The following is a 16193-nucleotide window of genomic DNA, read 5'->3' as shown; positions in this document are numbered from 1 at the left end:
CGGTCTTTTCAGGATCCCTGCTTTTCCCCCAACCCAACTGCATTGCTAAGCCAAGCCTCTGAGCGGTCCCTTCCTAACCTGGGTCATCCCTGCCTGTGTGACTCAGCTCAGGCAGTTCCCTGGGTCAGGAGGTCACTCTGCCATCCTGCCACATTATGACTGTTTTGGGCTCTAGGCACCTTTGCCTACATAGGCCCCTTCCTCTATTAAATAAAAATTTAAAAAGTACATGTTACAGTTGCATCAGCATAAAGATGATGTTATTATATACTAACACATTTTGTTGAGCCTAAAGTTCATGTTTTCCTTTGGATTTTAAAGGAAATTAAAACATTGTTGTGGGCCCTAAAACTCTCAGCCTCCCACACCTACTGGGCCAGTCAGCTCCATCCTACCATGAGCCCAGCAGGGTTCCCTGTAAACTCCCTGTGGAAGACCCAGCTCAAGCCTGGCCAGTGTCTCTACAACCCAGACCCTGCACAGCCTGCCTCAGTGGAATCCACTGCCCTCACCTGTCACATTCACTGCACTTATGCCTTTATATCTAGAGCTACTGTATAGACTGTGAGCTTCACAGGGGCCTTGATAAGTGTGTCCTGAAGGAACACTGAATAAACAGACAAGGACTTTAACCAGTGGGACTGGTTAAATTGATAAGTTTGTCTCAGGGACTTCTGCCTGGTTTTCTTCTGGCTATAGATTTCATATTCAAATTAGCTCAATACCTGGCTATCTCTCACAGGTAGACAGGAGGCCAAGGCACCCTTTGAGTCTGGGTTACTGAGGGAAAGACATGGCTGCAAGAGTCCCAGAGCCTTCTGTTAGAGTCCATGTAGAAGAGAGGGGTCTCAGGTGCCTCATGGTCCCTACGTGGCTAAGACAACCTGTGTATTTCTTTTTTTTTCCTTTTCTTTTTTCTCCCTTTTTTTTAAAGAGAGAGAGATAGAGAGCACATGAGTGAGGCAGAAAGAGAGAGAGAGAGAGAGAGAGAGAGAGAGAGAGAGAGAGAGAGAAAATGAATCTTAATCAGGCTTCATGCTGAGCGTCAGCTGGATCCCACAACCCTGGGATCATGGCCTGAGCCATAATCAAGATTCAGATGCTAAACCAATGGAGCCACCCAGGCGCCCTGATGACCTGTATATTTCTAATACTAAAGCTATACTGAGCAGTGACACTTCTTGATGGCTCATGAAAATACAGTTACTGTCATGTGAAAGGTTTCCCAAATTGTTCAATGTTACAAAGGGACCCTCATTCTCAGAAAGACCAGGCACTCTAGCTTTAGGGGAGAACCAACAGCCTTTAAGAAACCAAACACCACGGCAGCCATCCTGGATACTGCTCCTTGACGTGAGTTCAGATGGGAATTCCAGTTTGGTTGGCCGTGAGGGGTTTAAACTGCCACTTTGCACAAAAGACTCTGTCTATGTCCATCAGAACAGCAAAGAACTGGGAGAGCATAACACGATGCCACAACAGCAGTGTTTATCTGGGAATGGGGGAGAAACGAGAACAGATGATTTGGGGGGAAGTATTTGTTCCTGCAGTTAATCATGCTGGTACATGGTGAACAGTTCACTTAGAATAGCCCATAGAGCCAGAAAGACTCGGGATGCAGCCCCCTGGGTCTCCTGTGATGGGGACCCACACATCACCTTCACCTCCCTGAGCTTTAGTTTCCTCACCTCAAAAGAGTGACAATCATTTCTACTTTTAAAGGTTATTCGCAGAATTAGTGAGGTCATATAAGTGCCTAATAGTGCCTGGAAGACATAACCTGTTCAGCCATTGGTGGCTCCAATCCGTTCTCCCCCACTGTACCACTTCGGTTTTTATTCTCACAGATGGCAGCCATTTAACTTGCAGGCCTTCAGGTGAGCAAGTACTTAAGAGCTGGGGCTAAGTACGTGCTTGCCCTGGGACATTAGCACTCCAGCCAGTCCCCACATGAATCCTCCGAGGCCGGTGCTAGTCCCACCCCCATGGGGAACCCAGGCACTGAGAGACCATGAGGCTGGAGAATAGGAGAGTTAGGTTTTGTGCCCAGAGCCCCCAGACACGAGGCCTTACTCTTCTTAGAAATGTATTAATAAAAAGGGCTAAATTATAATAACAATTAAAATAAAATGTCATTTCTAACTCACTCTTATACACTGGTTACAGCATGTCTGCCATTTCCACATAAACTATTGCCTTTTCTTCTCCCAACAACCCTGGGAGGCACGTATCTCAATCTCCCAGTGCGTGCAGTTGGAAAGTAAGCCCAAGGCTGTCCTCAAAGTCACCAAACAGCCAGGGGTCTGCCAGGGTGTGGTCAGCCCAGCCTTCAGCCTGTGCCTGTGCCCTTGCCACCTCCATCCGTGACGTTCCCCTCCTCTCCTTTCCTGCAAAATCTGCTGCAGGCAGCCGAGAGAGAGAGAGGCAGGAGAAAGGTCTCCACCTAGACTCCAGTTGTGGCTGGAATGTCAGGGAGGTGGGCTCAGAAGGAATCTGACTGGGGAGTAAAGAGCCCCTCCAGGCTCTGTGAACACCAACAGGAATGATTTTCCAAGAGTGTTCCCTCCCATTAAGTAAAACCCTGGGGGAGTTATAAGGACACTTCCCAGTCATTGCAAGTTAACAGTTCAAGACAGGTTAAAAGCAGGGCAACAAGGAAAGGACGCTGGGTTCAAATCCCCGCTCCACTGTGTACTGGTGATTTAGGTAAGTCCCATAACCTCCCTGTGCCTCAGTTTGCTCCTCTGTAAAATCGGGATAAAAACAGTGAGGGTAAAGCAATCATGACAGCATCTGGGCATGTTCGCTAAATAGTAACAGCAATAAAGCCAACAACTACACAGCGCTTGTGTGGGTAAGTACCTCGGTTGCACACTAGAGAAACAGGTTTTTTTTACTATAATTTATTGTCAAATTGGCTCACATACAACACCCAGTGCTCATCCCAACAAGTGCCCTCCTCAATGCCCATCACCCATTTTCCCCTCTACCCCATCCACCCTCAGTTTGTTCTCTGTATTTAATAGTCTCTTGTGGTTTGCCTCCCTCTCTCTCTGTTTGTATCTATTTTTTCCCCTTCCCTTTCCCCATGGCCTTCCATTAAGTTTCTCAAGATCTACATATGAGTGACAAATATGATATCTGTATTTCTCTATTTCACTCAGCATATTACCTTCCAGTTCCATCCACGTTGCTGCAAACGGCATGATTTCATTCTTTTTCATTGCCAAGTAGTATTCCATTGTATATATAAACCACATCTTTATCCATTCATTAGGTGATGGACATTTAGGCTCTTTCCATAATTTGGGTACTGTTGACAATGTTGCTATAAATATTGGGGTACATGTGCCCCTATGCATCAGCACTCCTGTGTCCCTGGGGTAAATTCCTAGTAGTGCAATTGCTGGATCATAAGGTAGTTCTATTTTTAACTTTTCGAGGAACCTCCACACTGTTTTCCAGAGTGGCTGCACAAGTTTGCATTCCCACCAACAGTGCAAGAGGGTTCCTGTTTCTCCACATCCTCAGAAAGAGAGGCTATTTTCAAGGGGAAATCATCTTCTGAGAGAAACAGGGGGAGCGGTGAGTGGAGCTGGGTTCACAGCTCTTTCACTCACTAGCTGAGGAACCCTGGCCAAGTTACTTCACCTCTCGGGGCCTCGGTTTCCTTATTTATAAAATGCACAGCGTGATCACAGGCTTCAGTGAGATGATGAAGGGGAAATACCCAAAATGGTGCCCAGTGTTCAACAGGTAGTAAGTATAGTGCTGGATTACAAGTAGCTTGTTCTGAGAGTGTTCTGCAAGATGAGCAAATATTTCTATAAATTTTAAATTGATAAATGAGCAATGTCTTGTGATATGAGCAGTATGTGATGCCAAACATCACATGATCACAACTGAGCCAATGGTTTCTCTCTCTCTCTCTCTCTCTCTCTCTCTCTCTCTCTCTCTCTCTCTCTCTCTGTGGGATTACAGGTGATCTCCCATGCTAGGATGCTCTGTCTCAGGCCCCAGTGTTTGGCAGAAATCAGTGACTTTTTAGAACGTTGGAGAGTGCCCACAACTGGCACTAGTGTATTTTTTGTCACTTCAAAGCACCAATGAACTGTCCTTTGCTTTTCCATACATGAGTGAGCTTGGGATGCTTTGTTTCATTCTAGGTCAGGCTTCCTGCAGATATAGACCCTTTCCTCTACTGCCTATTGCCAGTTACATTAAATACAGTATATGAAAAGTGCTTATTAATATTGTACTGTAGTCAATATCAATGTGAGACTATCCAATTGCCTCCATACAGAAAAAGATTCCATTGAGCCAACAGACAGCAGTGATTCTGTTAGTGATAGTAAAAGTCATCCTACACAATAACCCTCCTCTCTCATCTCCCTCACATCAGCCACGAAGGTTTTCTTTTTTTTTTTTTTTTAATTTTTTTTTCAAGGTTTATTTATTTTTGCGACAGAGAGAGACAGAGCATGAACGGGTGAGGGGCAGAGAGAGACGGAGACACAGAATCGGAAACAGGCTCCAGGCTCTGAGCCATCAGCCCAGAGCCCGACGCGGGGCTCCAACTCACGGACCACGAGATCGTGACCTGGCTGAAGTCGGACGCTTAACCGACTGCGCCACCCAGGCGCCCCGCCACGAAGGTTTTCAAAGGTAACAGCAGCTTAATTTGTTTATTTCTCTTTATATTTTGTATTTTCTTTATATTATATTACAGTATTGTAATCATTTTTACATGAATATTTTTGGGTTGTGGAACGAATCATCTGAGTTTCCATTATTTCTTATGGGGAAATTCGCTTTGATATACAAGAGCTCTGGATTATAAGCATGTTTTCCAGAATGAATTGTGTTCGCAAACCAAGGTTTTACCATATAGTGACCGGCTCTGTCAAGTTCTATTTTTAATTTACAGAAGGAAGGTGCTGTTGAAACCCAAAGTGAATCACTTGGGATATATCAAATCACCAATACGTTCTCCTTTGTAAAAGATATGGGTTTCTCTGATGGGTCTCTAAAATAATGATCTTTTGGACCCTCCAAGAACTGGTCCCAAAAGCTGTCACATCCCATCTGGAGTTGGGAGGAAGCTGGGCTCCTTCTTTCCTTACCCCCAGCATCTCCCTCAGAGCTTCGAGTTAGGGACCATCAGGTTGCTTTAAATAGTCAATCTCTGAAGGGTAACATTTACTGTAAGGAGTGGAGGGCCTGTTTAGGGCCAGAAAGGTGTGCACATCAGGTTGGTAGCTGACCCCCACAGTCACCAAAACACCCTGGGCCACCCATGGGCTGAGGGTTGCTAAAGACACAGTCTTTCCTGGAACCCTTCCTCAGCAATTCTTTTCCTAAACAACTGAAAATGCAGTAATCCACTCAGAGGGGGAACCTGGCACTATACAAACACCTGAATTCACAGTAATTATGCACAAAAGCCTGTTTGGAGAGGCAAGGAGAAATATAGTTCATAAATGGACTGCTGATCAATTATGGCTCATGAAAAAAAAATCTGAATCTTAACTTGACAGTACGCTAACTCCTGCTTCCTCCCCATGCCTAATAACAGGGCTGTTCAACATTAACACGACACCACCAAGAAAGGGGGAGAGAGAGCAAAGGGTCTCCAATATCAAGAGAAAACAACTAGACAACCCACACCCTTCCCACTGAGGCAGGTCTCCGGGGATCTGATTTTCAAATACATGGTTCATAGACAAGGCAAGTCTGCAGGAACTATTGGTACATGGCTTCATGTTGTTTTGTCACCTATCTGAACAAAGCTCAGGCTGGAGAAGCTTCTAATCTGGTTTCTAAGAGTGAGTAGGAAGGGGACTGGGGCTCATGTCCAAGGCAACTGAAATGAAAACCTTATCCGTGAAAGATTCTGGGCCTTCTCTGAGAGCAGAACAACTGATTCTGTGAGACAGGGACCCAGGCCCATCACCATACCTGTGGCTACATTCTGTGAACCTCAGCTCTGCCTGCTTCAGATACAACACTAAAAGGACAACATTAGAAAAACAAATAAAGGCTGAGATTCTGTTCACACTCCCTGGCTTGTTCACTGCCTGCTAGAGGCTAGAAAACCAAGGAGAAATATAGTTCATAAATTGACTTCCTAGCCTCCCTCCCTGCCAGGCTCCCCACGTGGAAGAGTCTCCTGTGCATCTCTGCTAACAGACACCACCACCTCCGCAGAAGCATCAGGTTTTTCCATGGGGGGAGAAGGGTGTAGAAGTCCCACAGCCTTGTCCCCAGCTTCATGGATGTACACTGAGCAGGAGGGACCCTCCACGGAATGGGTCTGGGGTTGGAGGCAGCAGCTCCTGTCCAGCCAGCCCTGCAGTGTTGTTCTGGGGGTCACTCCTGTAGGTCTGGCCAAGGGCCAAGCTTCTAACGATTCTGCTGGCCCTGAATTTCCTGCATTAAATCCTCTTCTGCCTAAACTAACTCGAGCAAATCCTGAATAACACAGATGTTGAAGACACTGTCGGCCAAGAGGAGGGAAATTTCTCTCTCTCATACATACACACACACGCACACACGCGCGTGCGCGCGCACGCACACACACACACACACACACACACATACCTTGGTGTGAAAAAAAAAATTATTCCAGGCAGGGCATATTAAAGGAGGAGGCATGTACATACACAGGAAATCTACTTATGAGATAGTACTTGGAAGGAACCAACCAGACAAATGTGCAAAAGAGCATGGACAAAGATGTTCACCGTCCTACCATTACTAAGTGGCTAAGGGTTGAAAATAATTTAAGTAGACATTGATCCAACAGAGGACTTGGGTTAAGTAGGCTCGGCCTGCCCATCCTATGGGAGCTCCTCACAGCCACACAACCAATACTAAGAAAGAATATCTAGCAATGCGGGAAAGAGACTCAACACACAATACTAATTTTGAAAAGGCAGGGGCGCCTGGGTGGCTGAGTTGGTTAAGCATCCGACTCTTGATTTCAGCTCAGGTCATGATCTTGCAGTTCGTGAGTTCAAGCCCTGCATCGGGCTTTGCACACTGACAGTGCAGAGCCTGCTTGGGACTCTCTCCCTCCCTCTTTCTCTCTTCCTCCCCGACTTGCGTGCACACTCTCTATGTCTTCCTCAAATAAAGACATATACAAGAAAGAAAGAAAGAAAGAAAGAAAGAAAGAAAGAAAGAAAGAAAGAAAGAAAGAAAGAAAGAAAAGAAAGAAAGAAAGGGCAGCACGAAACAATGTAGATATTACCTCTTCATATTAAACAGGTACTTTTGCGTGCACACACACACATGTACACACACATGAATATTCGGTATAGCACAGACAAAAATTTGGGAGGACATGCCCCCAGATCTAGCAAGACGCCCACTCATGTTCCGCCCCCGGCTTTGCCTCGTGGTGGAGCCAGTCTGTTGTGCCGCACCTGGCCTTGTGCCACACAAGGGAGCAGCCAAGGAGCAGCCTGACTGCGACGAGCCAAATCACACGTCTGGTCGGCATTCTGGGTGGCTGGCAGACCTGCCCCACGCCAAGTTCACGACCTTCTGGGCCTTCCCTGCCTGCTGGCCTGGCAGAGTCTTGCCTGCAGTGGTTCCTCCACTATCGAGGGATGCCTCTGGGCTGCCCTAGGGCCCATGAAACACAACCTGTAATTTCAGCTCTAAACGTGGTACCAGGGAAGCCTTGCTAGCACGAACACCTCAGCTGAAAGAACCATCTCTGCTCATAGAGGCCATGATGAAAACAAGATGACACAGGCCAAGCCTCAGAAAACAGTGACTCAGATCTGCAAAATGTTTTGTGTTTGTACGTGAAGAGCCTGTTTCACCCAGACGGTATACTGGAAACGCTAATACATGGTGATTTAAAGATCTGATTTCCAATGGAGCATGCAGCTGCCACCCAGCAACCATCCAAACATACGTGACCACTTCAGTTTCTGAGGAAATAAGCCCAGTTCACAGAGAACAAAGCACCAGGTGAAGTGGTACGATGTCCAGTGTGTGGGCCTGACACGCCCCCAAATCCCATCCTCCTCCCCGTTTCCATCAGCAGGGTCCGCGCTTGTCGCTTCCATGTCACAAATTGTCCATGCAGAAAGGGCCCATGAAAAAGTTCCTGCTACCACTTTTCAGGGAATAGAGGGGAAGAAAAGGGGAGTAATTAATTTATTAAAGCAAGATGATGGAACCTCTGGACCAGGAGTGTGGTATTAGACACAGGTTGGAACAGCAGGTGCAGAGAGGGGATGGTGTTCCAGAGCAGCTCACTGCATTGCCCACATCAGCTGCAGACCAGGGAAGAGAACTCAAGAGGCCCAGGGCTGAGCCTAGGCCCCAGGTGAACTGTGACCCCACATCCAATGCTCCTGTCCCTGTCCCTGCTGGTGCAGATGTTGTGCCTGGCCACACAGCTGCACCCAACCAAAAAGAGCTAAGAGTTGCGACCAGCTTGCGCAAGGCTCAAAACAACAGGTATAGCCTCTCGGATGGACATTCTCCCATGGTCACTTCTTTCCTGAGGAGCCAAGAGCAGAAACCAGCCCCGAGCACACAGTTCACTGTCCATCTGCAAACCTGAAGTGCACATGAGCAAGCTTTATCAGCCTATACAGACCTACACCCGGTCCCAGAGGCCCCCACACACCTCAGACACCCATCCTGATAGGACAATGGCTTCACAAAAATATATACAACCTGGAAATTTATTTTAAGAGACTAGGCTGGTGTAATGTACATTTGTCATGTTATTTGAGAATATTCAATTCTAAAGAAAAGACAGCAAAGGGGATGGATGACTTATAAGATATGTTTAGTATAGATAAAACTCAGTAAAGAGAACATGTGTATATCAAACAGACAGAAAGGTGTGGAAGGACAAGAGATACCTAATATTCATGACGTACTAAATATACCCAAAGCAGCTGGGCAGTAAATATTCATGATACACTAAATGCTGAAAAAATACTAAATATTCATGACATATTCTTATGTATAACATTAAATATATAAGAGGAACCTAATATTGGTTGCAATTTGGTTACCCATTGGTGACACCCATTCTGATCTTCTAATCCATGGCTGTTCATCAGGCTCGCTGAGGAGCCACAGATGTGGCAGGGCAGAATTGTCCCTACGAGTCTCACCAATAGAACAAGTGTGTGTGTGTGTGTGTGTGTGTGTGTGTGTGTGTGTGTGTCCCATCTATGGCCCTTCCGCTAGTACTTTAACTGGTCCTTGTAACCACATATTAGCAGGGACAGCTAATGCTGTAGAGAGAGATGGAGCCCATAACCACAGTGTACCCCACGACCCAGATGCTGAAGGTCTTCCACCCACTTTCACCCTATCCTACCTGTGCTACCCTTCCCATCGCTTTCCCCTCACTTCTCACTGTGTGCTTTAAATTGCTTCAAGGCCTTTCCCCACATGACATCTATCACTAACTTTTCTCAGGGGCACTCTGTAGCACATTTGCTCATCTCCTTAAATGCCATCAGATCTCAGATGCAGAAGGACCCTTTATTGCTATAGGGTACTTTATTAGGGGTCCTAATTGGGAATTATAATAAGTACCCTTCACGTTCTAAGAAAGGAAATGGAAGAATAGTCATAAATAATTTATGAAGCATTTCTTCTGCTGATACAATACCTCAAGTGATGCTTATGTGTGTGTGTGTGTGTGTGTGTGTGTGCATATGAGTAAACCCCCCCCCCATTCTCTGGGGTGCCTGAGGTCACAGGGACTCTTAAGTGCCACAGCTGAAACCAGCGCCCTGACTGCCCCCCTTGGCTGGATCACTTACTTTAAGAAAGCAAAACACCTCTGACATTTTCATATGCCACATTCAGAGAGCAGTTTCTTGGGAAAATCGCACACCACAGCTAATGCTTCTATTGCCTCCCACAAACATGAGAATTTGGGGGTCAGAAAGGATGCAGAGACTGGTGAATGGACCTCAGACATGAGGCCAAGTATTCCAGAAGTTCTCAAATTTCATACATTTACAAATTAGCCTCACACACCAGGGATAGGAAGAGGCTTGAGCAACTAAATAACTGTTTACTCCTCACCTTTCAAAAAGATCTTCTGTAATTTCTTTTCACAGATACCTTAATCATAAGAAAAATATTTGAGAGTCCTTCCTACCAGGAATCTGCATCTGAAAAGTACAAGTGTCTGCATGGAATCAGGCGTTGACACCTGTCAAGGAGCCCCTGGGTGCATGGTCGCACCTGTCTCACTGTTCCCTGTCTATTAGCCACTAAATTCCATGAGTACTCACATGGCATCTTCTGGTTCATGACCCACTGAGCTCAGAATTATGGGTTATAGCACGTTAAAGCAATACAAAGAATTCCAAGGTAACTAACTCATCAGAATCACAAACATATCTCAAGGACCACTGACCTGACCCAAAAGTTTGAAATTATTTTCCAGATGCAAATATCTAAGAAAACAGGTAGATAAAAACACATCTGATTTCCAGTAGTTTGGGAAAACACAGGAATTTAGAGAGCTGACCATTCCTATTGTCCTACCTACAGATGACAGTAACTGTGCCAGTGTTTACAGGTACCTAGACAACAAAAGGGATAAACATGACACCAAGAAGGGTCAAGCCACGAGCACATCCTGGAAGGCCACCCCTGGGAAGGCCTTTCTGTCTCTAGGCACTCAAGAGCTCCTTCTCATGGAAAGCTCTCTTTCATCTCACATCCATGTGGCAAAGTCTTAATGTTACTTAAAGTCACCCCCTCCAAGAAGCCTTCCCTGACCACTTCACCTTCCAACCACTGAGTGTGAAAACAAAACCCAGAGCTTGGGTTTACAGCTTTAGGCTTCCTAAAGGCTAATCTTATTCTTCAAATAATTCCTAAGCATCCTGAAGAAGCAACTAATTATGACTTGGATTTTTCTGTTTCTCTTATGCTTTTAGTAAATGCAAAGCACACAGTGGACCATTCTGATGATGAAGAAACAGCAGCATAAATAGGGGGTAATGGTTTGAAAGACATTAATCCACCTGAAACTGGTTTACTGGGCTGGACTCAGTAATGTGTAGCAGAAAACTAGTCTCTTCTCCCACCCACCAACAAAGCTTCAAAGCTGCTCTTTCCCCATTTCCTCCCAGCCTGTGACTGGTATTTCCAGAAGGTTCTATATCTTTCCCAGTCTTTTTCATGTATTAAGAAGTCCAGTGCCCATAACCCAGGTCAGTGTGGCCAGAAAGATGGAGAGCAGGGAGAGGAAGGGAACTTCTTCCCTATTTTCCCAGTTTGTTCTTCCCTGCCTCCTTCCCACCTCATCAGGATGCATCTGATTTTTCAAACTTGGGGGTGGGGAGGTGAGATGATGTTTAATTCTTTTTTTATTCTAAGTCATAATGCACAGAGAACAGAAGATATGACTTAAGACTCTTGCCCCACAGGTTAAAAAAAAAGCTCTTGGGGTGCCTGACAGGCTCAGTCAGTGGAGCATGAAACTGAACCTCAGGGTTGTAAGTCTGAGCCCATGTTGGTTGTAGAGATTATTTAAAAATAAAATCTTAAAAAAAAAAAAAAACACTCTTCCAGTACTAAGAAAAGGGGAAGCTGAAGGGACTGAGCACCCTCCCCTCCCCCCCACCGCTTTGCACCACCTAGAGAAGAGGTGGTGAGGGAAGAAAAATCCATGGAAGGTTGAAGGGAACACAAAGCATGGGAAGTTTTTGTCCTGCTTCCTATTGGGAACACCGAGGACCACTCAAGTGGGGCAGAAATGGAAGCCTAACATAGTGCCACATGATCCGGGCAGTTTTTCGGGTGCCCAGGAGAGACCTAGAAGAGAGCTAGAGTGTGCCGACCTCACAGCCAGTTGCAGGAGCCAGGTCCCAGCTGTAGCTCACCCCAGTGACACCCAGCTGGACCACACTCAGTGGAGGAGGGAAAGAAGGCTCAGTGGTGGTAATGGGAAATGCATCAGCAAGAGGAATAGAAGGCCAGCAAGAGGCCACTCTCCCACACACCTTTACATGATACCAACCTTGTCCTGGTGCCCAGAGACCACCTGTGGGGAGAAGGGGCCCCCAAAAGTAACCTAGAGAGACTGAGAGACTGACTCTCAAGGGACCAAGTTGCCTTAAGCTAGTGACTGAGATAATATCACTTGACTTAGGCTCAGGAAAATCACAATCATAAACAAGGACTAAATGTACCAAAAGGGAACCAAAGTCGTTTGTTTGGAGTAGCAAAATTAAGTTCATTTATAAAACATTTTGCTAACTACAACTTGTGGCTGGTGAACTTCACCACTCCAAAATAAGTCCTGGGCAAGAAACATCTCTACTTTGATTCAAAAGCTTCTGTGGGGTCTCAATGCAACACAAACAGAATTTATGAGTGTCTGTGCATGACAAGGCACAAGGCTAACGTCCAGAGGGGAAAGCAAGTGGTTGTGACCTTGCAAGGCAAATCCGGGGCCCACCAAGCCATCACAGAAAACTTACCCTCCAGGAGGGCCAGCGCCTTCACACACATTCTCTCATTTAACCCTGACAGCATCCCTGTGAGCTGGCTATTATTACTCCCATTTTGCTGAGTGCAAACCAAGACTCAGGAAGATTCGGGGAAATACAAATAGGACAGCCACCCTTTCATGGTCCCCATATGCCTAGTCCTGTGTAAACAGCCAGATGCTATGCTTTAGCTGTACAATATCCATGGAGAGTCTATTTTTTTTTTTTATTTTATAGGTGAGGAAACTGATGCTTGCAGAAGTTAAGCACCTGGACTCACAGGCAAGTCTAGAACTAGGGTGAGGCAAGTGAGGCATTCACCTCAGACGCAAAATTTAAAGGGAGACCAAAAGCTCCACAAGGCAAACGTCTTAATGCAGTGTTTTAAAACGTCAAAATAAACACAAAATCTATGTCGTACTAAATATTACAATTTTAACTAAAGACAGGATCCAGATTAGTGATTTTTCCTTTTGCCTCAGGCTCCAACATGGCTCAGCACAGGACTGGGGCAGAGCCAGGAAACCAGCCAGTTCAACCCTTCTCCACCAGCTCCCAAAGGCAGGGATCCCAGACACCACTGCGGGGCCCTCTCCAGATGTTTCCCCTCACAATTTTATAACCTCAAAGGGCTCTCAGGAGTGACCACCCTGCTCCATAATTCCAGGTGTGTGGGGGATGAGGTGACTGAGTTCCAGATTGAATACCAGGGGTCTAAATAGATTCTATTCCATGGTCCACTGCCTGCGTTATGTAAATGAAGAAAGCTTGCAGGCTTGAATAAGGGAGGATATTTTAAGATAGCTTGAGAAGGTATGGGGTGATCCTCTAAAAAGATCACACAGCTGCTTGTCTCCCATTGGAGAGATTTCCTGGCTCAAAATTAAGTGTTCAGCAGTGACACGATGCCAGCTGTCAGCCTGTACCTACACAAGTCCGATTCAAACGGTGGCATTCCTTTTTCCCTGCATTTCAAAGCCAAATGTTGGCTCATTTGAGTAACTACCTATGCTGTTATTAACCTCAAATTAAAGCCCTGCCAGATATGAAGCATCTGTTCAAGATATATTTTGTTGATTAAAATTTTGAACACTGTGGTGAGTACTGCGTAACTTATAGAACTGTCAAATCATACCCTGGAAACTCATACAACGTTGCATGTCAACTATAATTTTTTTAAGACAACGCCCCCCAATTTGAATATTTCTTACATGGAACCCAGAATCCCTTACTGGTGGCTTGTAACCGAAGCCTAAAACCTGCCTACAAATAAACCATTAACTAACACATAAAAAAGGCATTTAGTGACTTTGTCCACTAATTTCTCCTGCAATGGCCTTTAGAGACAGCAGGCACAAATACTTCGTATACTAACGATCCAGACCCAGCAAGATCGACTTCCCTCTTAAAGCTTGAAACTGCTATGCTTCACCTCACAATTCAAAGTTAAGTCCAGCAAAGTGAGCAAAGGGAAACTTTGGGCACTTGCGTGAGCGTGTCTGGCTCATCTCCGCCCAGGCCCGCGCTGCCCCACGAGGCGGCCGCGCGGGATCGCGCCCCCCTCCACCCCACCCCCCCCAACCCCCAGTCCGAGGGGCACCTGGCCGCGTGGGCTCTGCCCTGGCCGGCCACACACCTGGGCAGACGTCGGGGCGCTACTGAGTCCGCGCCGCCCCCGCCCAGGTCTCCCCGCGCCACCAGTCGCCAGCCCACGCACGCTTCGCGGCCAGCCCGCCGCAGACCGCCCGGGTACCTGGCTCAGGAGCGTGGCCCGGGCTCGGCGAAGCGCTGGAGGAACACCGTCCGCAGCGTGCGGGGAACGCTCCTGCCGTGGGCGCGCGCGCCCGGCGGCCCCCGCCCGAAAACGCTCCGGCACCCGCGCGGGAACGCTGCGGCCCGCGGCCCGACGCAGCAGGTGTCAGCTGGCCTCGCCACGGCCCCGGTCGGGGTCTTGAGAGCGGGGCGCGGGCGCGACGCTCCCGCGGCCGGCCCTCAGCCTGCCTCGGCGCGCGCTCCCAGCCCCGGGCGCGCCGGCTCCGCTCGGCTCCTCTCGGCTCGGCGGGGGCGGACGCCGAGCGGCTCCGCTCGCCCGCGGCCGCCGCGCGCACCTCCCCCGCGGCGCGCCGCTCCCGCTGCCGCCGCCGCCACCCAACAGCCGGAGTCGCTGCCCACAGCTCGTGGGGGAAGGCGCCGGCGGGCCCAGGCTGTCCCCACGCGCCGGGCGGGGACCCCTGCGCACCCCGCGGCTCCTCCCGCCGCCCCGCCTTGGCCGGCCCACTCGGCGACGCTGTCGGGGCTCCGGGCCAGGCCACCCCTACCTTGGCGAGGCCGGGGTCCACCAGCGACCCCGACGGGCCTGGAGGACGAGGCGTCCACGTTCCGGCTCACTTGAATACCCTCGAGAGGGATTCGGCCCCAACTCCAGCCTCAACCTTCCAGGTCACCAGGGGGCTTCGCGGCCCGACGGCGCGGGGCCTAGGGGGCTCCTGATCCGCCCGGCAAAGCAGGCGGCCCGCGGGCCCGGGGCTGGAGGGAGTGGGCGCAGTGGGTGGAAACTGTACATTTGAATAAAAGTAAAAGTTGTTTTTTTTATAACCGTGTGGGTCCGGAGCGTCTCCAGGCTAATTAGGGAAGCTGCCGCCCTGTGTTGAGGTGAATCATTGTTGTGATACCACAAGTGTGGGAAGAAAGGCTGCTGATGACTTCTCAGGCTCGCTGGCTACCCCCTGCCCCCCTCCCTTTTTTTTTTCCTTTTAAAGACAGGCTGGTGCTTTTAAGGAGATCGTCTTAGGAAACGTGCTGGCCTCGGGTGGTCGCTCAGCTAATCAACTAAAGAGCCCTCATGGAAGTCTTGGTCTGCTGATTGCAGGGAGCAAGAGCAGGGAGCTTTTCCTGCAAGGAGGAAGATGAACGTGAACTGTATCCCCGCAGAGACCGAGGCCACTACAGCTTACACGCGAGAAACTTTCACACTCCAGCTAGAAGAGAAAAAGTTAACGTTCAGAGGGTGTTATCTGACGTCTGAATTATCATTGACGGCGCTGTTATGTGGGGACCACCCGGAATCTGCACCACATCCTGGCGGACAACTGAGGACCCGAGAAGCCGACGTCTGCACGACTCGTTGCAGAAGAGCCAGGGTAGAACCCTGGAAGAGGCATTCTACACCTTTGGCTTTAAGTGGGATAAAAATCCCAAATACAAGAGGAGACAGGGAAAAAAGGCTAAAGACACATCCCAGTCACTTGAGCATATAAAGAGAAGTTGCCTTTAAAAATTTTTTATAATCCTTTTAGCACAAGCTATTTGCTTAAAGGCACCGTTTTGATGGTTAAGAGCTTTATAAATTTCTTGCATGAAAGCAATAAATATATATTGGGAATCAGTCTACAGACCCCAAGTTAATCACCTGCATTCGAAATAGATGACTCATCACCCTCAGGACAATGACTTTGGTGTGTGTCCTCTTTTCAAAATCCTCAAACTAAACTGAACAACTATAAGCAAATCTACACACCCTTCTCTCACCTTAATTAAGTCTCTGCTCCTTCCTATTCAAAATCACATTTTGGGGGGTTGTAACTACTAAATATTTATTGACTCTGTAAGTCACCTTTCCACCTTAGAATTTTATTTGTTCCAGACTATCTTAAGCCTTTAGCTTTATTTGCGTGCACTGTGGGTGGCTTTTGA

General features: G+C 47.7%; 1 protein-coding gene and 1 long non-coding RNA gene across 5 annotated transcripts in view; one reads left to right on the top strand and one right to left on the bottom strand.

Moving 5' to 3' along the window:
• The window catches only part of CRACDL (CRACD like), a 139713-nt gene extending 124695 nt beyond the window's left edge, over nucleotides 1-15018 (bottom strand). For 2 of the 4 annotated variants that reach the window (XM_023251596.2, XM_045054095.1), the window contains exon 1: nucleotides 14254-14383. The gene's annotated coding sequence lies outside the window, so the exon portion shown is untranslated. The other 2 variants (XM_023251597.2, XM_023251598.2) reach the window with 2 other exon arrangements.
• On the top strand, nucleotides 14802-15947 carry LOC123384430. The gene is made up of 2 exons (XR_006595493.1): nucleotides 14802-14939; nucleotides 15370-15947. It is a non-coding gene; the product is annotated as an uncharacterized LOC123384430 (long non-coding RNA).
• The last annotated feature ends 246 nt before the right edge of the window (nucleotides 15948-16193 follow it).

Source organism: Felis catus, chromosome A3 (genome assembly GCF_018350175.1).
Source record: "Felis catus isolate Fca126 chromosome A3, F.catus_Fca126_mat1.0, whole genome shotgun sequence".
Taxonomy (NCBI): domain Eukaryota; kingdom Metazoa; phylum Chordata; class Mammalia; order Carnivora; family Felidae; genus Felis; species Felis catus.
Note: the sequence above shows the minus strand (reverse complement) of the source record. Positions and strands in the feature narration are given on the sequence as shown.